At 42.6% G+C, this 6,095-nt stretch overlaps 1 non-coding gene across 1 annotated transcript; it reads right to left on the bottom strand.

Moving 5' to 3' along the window:
- Positions 1-230: 230 nt before the first annotated feature.
- Positions 231-301, bottom strand: TRNAG-CCC (transfer RNA glycine (anticodon CCC)). Its single transcript has one exon. It is a non-coding gene; the product is annotated as a tRNA-Gly (tRNA).
- Positions 302-6,095: the final 5,794 nt, after the last annotated feature.

Below are 6,095 nucleotides of genomic sequence, written 5' to 3'. Positions count from 1 at the left end.
GTGCATTATGGAAAGAAACGCTGCCCAGTTCTGGGCCAACCTCATGATTGGTTGTGGGTGGGACAGTGTTCTGTTTTGATCCATAGGGTTTTCATTGGCTGAGTTTTGGAAGTAAATCTCCAGTCTTTTCTTCCTAGTCCATCTTAGTCTGGAAGCTCCGCTGAAACCTGTCCAGCATCATAGCAACATACAAGCCTCCACGGACAGATGGAAAGTGACTGTGTGTGAGGTGCATTAGCCAGGAATCAAACCTGGGTCTCCAGCATGGGAGGCGAGAATTCTACCATTGAACCACCAGTGCTTCACTGGTCATGTCATGGGTGTCTGCCAAGGGAGATTAGGACACCTTTTCGCCATGGTACCCTCACTGGCCCTGCCCCAGCAGCCCTTTGCTCATGCTCAAAGGGGAGCATCTTCCCACCTCCCTCTCATGCAAACGTGTGACAATGCCAGAGTGTCTCTCATTCACTCCTTTGCAATTGAGGCACCATCTTGTGTTCCGGCTGTCACTCCTCTGACCCCCAGGTGGAGACATCCTAATGCTCTTGGGATCTTTAATGGTTCCATTTTTTAAAAATTGAGGTATGTTTATGTGCAATTAAAATCAGTCTTGTTGGCGTATACTTCTGATTCTTAACAAATGAATACAGTCCTGTACCCACCACCATATCAAGACACAGAACAGTTCCATCACTTGCCAAAATTCCTTCCTGCCCTTTTGTAGTCTTCCCCCTCACCCTCAGGCAACCACTGAACTGTTTTCTGGCCTTATAATTTGCCTTTTCCAGAAAGTCATATAAATGGAATCATCTAGTCCATAGCCTTTTACATCCGGCTTCTTTCTCTTAGCATAATTAATTTGATATCCATCCACATCCTTGCATGAATCAGTAGTTTGTTCCTTTATGTTGCTGAGTAGTGCTCCATTGTACGGATATACTATGGTTTGTTTATCCATTTGCCAGCTGAGGGACATCTGTGTTGTTTCCAGTCTTTGGAAATTGTGAATCCAGACTGGCTTCAGTGTGAACCCCAATTCTACAGCTGGGGGTGCTTTTGAAATCAAATGAGATTTCCAGATGTAAAAGTAAACTCTTCACAAACAGCTCAACTTTCTCCTTCAACAGCTGAAGAAATGGAGGGTCAGTGAGGGGAAAGGATTTGCCCATAATTATAGTTGATTTAGGAGGTGGCTGAGATTTGAACTCATGTCTTTTAACTCACAGGATCCCATAAAGTTCAAAACACATTTACTGAGAACTTACCAGTGCTAGGCAATGCGCCAGATGTTGTCGATATAAAAGCAAAGAAGGCACAATCCTGGCGTTGGAGATATTTCCTACCTGGGAAAGAGTCAGGAAAAAAGCCCAGGGTAACCAGTGCAGGTTATTATCACTATGCAGGACTGGGGTATGCCTAAAGGAAAGAAGTGGAGTCCCTGGATGGTGCAAACAGTTACCACAGGAACCAAAACATGCTGGGCTGCTAACAGAAAGGTCAGAGGTTCAAGTCCACCCAGAAGCGCCTTGGAAGAAAGCCCTAGTGATCTATTTTTGAAAATCAGCCATTGAAAACTCTATGGAGCACAGTTCCACTCTGACACACATGGGGTCATCATGAGTTAGCAGTGACTCGATGGTAACTGGTTTTAAAGTAGAGAGGAGCGAGTGATCAATGCTGCCTGGGGGAGAATGAGAAGGCATCACAGACTCCCTGGGGGTTTTGAGGGAAGGTTCAAAGTTTGTCAGGTGGATGAGGATGGAAAGGGCATCATAGCCAGAGGGCACGGCAGAGGTAAAGGCACAGAGAGAGGAGACAGTGTAGGGTGTGGGAGCATGAAGATACAAGTGTGGGAAGGAGAAGGGGCAGGAGCACTAGGGTCAGTGGGCTTCTTGCCAGATTGTTTCTTTTAGAACACTGCCTGGCACATAACAATTGCTCAACATGTGAGAGATCTTCTTTATGAATACCCACTGCCACGGAGATGATTCTGACTCCTAGCGACCCTATAGGACAGAGGAGAACTGCCCCATAGGGCTTCCAAGCCTGCTAATCTTTACAGAAGCAGGCTGCCACATCTTTCTCCCGAGGAGAGGCTGGTGGCTTTGCACCACTGACCTTTCAGTTAGCAGCCAAGCACTTTAACTGCTGCACTACTGGGCTCCTTTCTTTATGAAGAGAGTGTAGGATTAGACAGGGAGGGGTGGCATCAAAACTCAGCAAGACTCTAGAGGAACTGACTAGAGAAAACAGAGGTAAGCAGGTACAGAAACTTGATATATTTCAGAGATGGCATGAAAACCAGTGGGGACAATTTGGGGTGCTTAGTAAATGGTGCTAGTATTTATAAATGTGTTATCCATGTGGAAAAAATAAAATTAGACCCCTGCCTTACACCACAACCAAACATTTTTTTTATCGCGAAAATATAGAAGGCTATTTTTATGACCTCTGTGAAAAAGAAGCACACACATACACGATGCACACTAAAAAGAAAATATTGATAAATTTGACTGGCAACAACCAAATCAAACAAAAAACTCTTTTATTTAATAATTTTTTTTAATAGGGCTTACTATGTACAGAGCCATGTGCTTTTTATATATTAACTCATTTAACTCTCATAAACTTATGAGGGAGGTGCTATTATTATCCTTACTTTATAGATGAGGAAACAATCACAGAGACATCAGGTGACCTGCTTCAGGTCACACAGCTGGTAAATGGTTGAGCTGAGATGAAAAATCAGGCAATCTGGCCACAGACTCTGCTCTCTCTCTCTCTTTTTTAAATTGTACTTTAGATGAAGGTTTATAGAACAAACTAGTTTCTCATTAAACAGCTAGTACACATATTGCTTTATGCCATTGGTTAACAACCCCACGACATGTCAACACTCTCCTTTCTCAACCTTGGGTTTCTTATTACCAGCTTTCCCGTCCCCTCCTGCCTTCTAGTCCTTGCCCTAGGGCTGGTATGTCCCTTAATCTTATTTTGTCTTATGGGCCTGTCCAATCTTCAGCTGAAGTGTGAACCTCAGGAGTGACTTCATTACTGAGCTGAAGGGGTGTCTGGGGGCCATACTCTCGGGGTTTCTCTAGTCTCTGTCAGGCCAGCAAGTCTGGTCTTTCTTTTTGAGTTAGAATTTTGTTCTACATTTTTCTCCAGCTCTGTCCAGGGCCCTCTACCGTGATCCCTATCAGAGCAGTTAGTGGTGGTAGTCATGTGCCATCTAGTGGTACTGGACTTGGTCTGGCGGAGGTCGTGGTAGATGTGGTCCATTAGTCCTTCGGGCTAATGTTTCCCTTGTGTCTTTATTTTTCTTCATTCTTCCTTGCTTCCGAAGGGGTGAGAGAGTCTGTTCTCTTAACCACTACACTATTCTGCCTCTCAACAAAAGTTAACATAAACAACATAAACAGGCAAGCCACAGATTGGCTCGTCCACGCACAGAACTGGTAAAGGAAGAGTATCTGAAATATATAAATAACTGTAGTAAGTAAAGAAAATTGAACAGGAAAAAGTCAAATGGTAAGAACAGTAGACACACAGAAATGTGTTCAACCTTATTAGTCACCAGGAAAATGCAAATTAAAGTAACAATGAGAATCAATTGTTGATTGATTTTCAGTTGACTGATGGGAGTGTAAACTGGAACAACTTTGGAGAGCAACTGGATAGTATCTGGTTAAACTGAAGATGACCATACCTGACTACCCAGAAGTTTCACTCCTAGGTACAGTCCTTCCAACTCAAATATATAAAATGATCACATTTGCGACACAGTTTGGCCCCAGAATCCATGCTCTAAACACTATATATACACAGTATATTTATACAACAGCATACTGTACGGAAGTTAAAATGAATAACCTAGACTACAGTATCAAATTGGAAAATAAAAAGCAAGTATGATATTATCATAAGACCAAAAAAATCAAATCCGCTGCCATCATGTCAATTCTGACTCATAGTGACTCTATAGGACAGAATAGAATTGCCCCATGGGATTTCCAAGGAGTGGCGGGTGGATTTGAGCTGCTGACCTTTTGGTTGGCAGCTGTAGCTCAAACACTATGCCACCAGGGCTTCTACCATAATACAGTATATTATTTATATAAGTTTAAAAATATGCAGAACAATACTACATGCTGTTTATGGATACATAAACACATAAAACCCGTTGCCATCCAGTTGATTCCCACACACAGCAATCCTACAGGACAGAGAAGAACTGCCCCACAGGGTTTCCAAGGCTGTAATCTTTATGGAAGCAGACTGCTACATCATTCTCCTGAGGAGTGGCTGGCAGGCTTGAACTGCCAACCTTTCGGCTAGCAGCTGAGTATTTTAACCACCAGGGCTCCTTACGTAAATACATAGTACAGTGAAACCTGTGAGAGCTGGAACTCAACAGAGCAGCCTTGTTTTTCTGGGTCTCGAAAGCGTCCGCCTTTGACAGGGTGCAGTCTTAACCATTTTTCTATCACTCTCTATTAGTGGAAAATATTTGTGTTTTTCTTCTCTGACAGGTTTCTACCTTACACGGTCTCCGGCTTTCACAGGTTTTACTGTGTAAAAAAAAAAAAATGTGTGATAATGATAAACATCAAAATCAGAAGGGATGTCTCATTTGGGGATAGGGAGAGAAACTGAGATCTGCGAAGGGTTCATGAAGGCTTCAACTCTATCTGAATATTTTATTTTCTTTCATTCTTTCAACAAACATTAGGGTTTGCTATGTTCCAGGAACTGGTTAGCCACTGAGGATACCGTGGTGAACAAAAGACAAAAATTTCTGTTCTCTAATGGAGCAAAGAAGCTGAATAAACAAGAAACAAAATAAAGAAGTGACTTACATAGTATATCAAAATTTTTTTAAAGTTAGGAAGAAAATATGGTAAAATGTTAAGATTTAACAAAGTTGAGCACTGGGGTACCTAAGTGTTTATTGTACTGGTCTCTATATATTCTTCAGTATACTTGAAATGTTTCATGATTTTAACATGTCATCAGGGCTTGGTAATTGGGTGGAGGCGTAGATGGAGGTACAAGAAGAGACCAGGGCAGATCGTGAAGTTTCTAGTTTGGGTCACTGGGTGAAAACAGGTGCCATGAACGGATGTTGAAAATATCAGAAAAGGAAAAAAAAAAAAGGAGGTAAAATAAGTGAGTTCTTCCCCGGATGTTAAGTTTCAGATACCTGGGGGGACTTCTAGGTAGAGACGCTCAGGAGGCAGTTGAAAACAGGAATCTGACGTTCAGGAGAAAGAGGGTTGGGCAGAAGCCAGCCCAGTGCCATTGAGTCAATTCCAACTCATGGTGACCCCATGTGTTACAGAGTAGGACTGCTTCATAGGGTTTTCTTTGCTGTAATCTCTTTCTTTTTGAACAAACACATTTATTTTCTTATAGTTTAGGAGGCTGGAAGTTTGAATTTAGGGTGTCGGCTCTACGGGAAGGCTTTCGCTGCTGACTCTGGAGGAAGGTCCTTGTCTCTTTGAGCTTCTGCTCCTGGGCAATCCCCATGTGGCTTGGCAACTCTCTTCCCCCATGTCTGCCCTCCTTGCTTTCTTAATTTTTTTTGTATCTCAAAAGAGATTGACTCAAGACACACCCTACACTAGTCCTGCCTCATTAACATAACAAAGACAACCCATTCCTAAATGGGATTATAACCAGAGGCACAGAGGTTACGATTTACAACACATATTTCTGGGGGACATAATTTAACCTGTAACATTCTACCCTTTGCCCCTCCCAAATTCATGCCCTTGCCACATGCAAAACACATTCACCCCATCACATCATCCCCAAAGTCTTAAATTTTGGCTGTAATCTTTATGGGAGTAGATTGCCAGGCTTTTCTGTGGTGCTGCTGGGTGGATTCAAATCCCCAACCTTTTAGTTAACAGTTGAGTGCAAACGGTTTGCACCAGCCAGGGACTTTGGGCAGAAGCTAGAAAACTGGAAATCTTTAGTATGTGAGTGGTATCGTTGTGCGTGAGAAATTTGGGGATTGTGTCTTTCAAGGAATTTGCGTGTTTCATTTAAATGTACTGACATAAAGCTGATCTTACCTGTAGGATCTGTAG

Source organism: Elephas maximus, chromosome 3, assembly GCF_024166365.1.
Source record: "Elephas maximus indicus isolate mEleMax1 chromosome 3, mEleMax1 primary haplotype, whole genome shotgun sequence".
NCBI lineage: Eukaryota > Metazoa > Chordata > Mammalia > Proboscidea > Elephantidae > Elephas > Elephas maximus.
The sequence above is the reverse complement of the archived record's forward strand: the minus strand, read 5'-3'. Positions and strand labels throughout refer to the sequence as shown.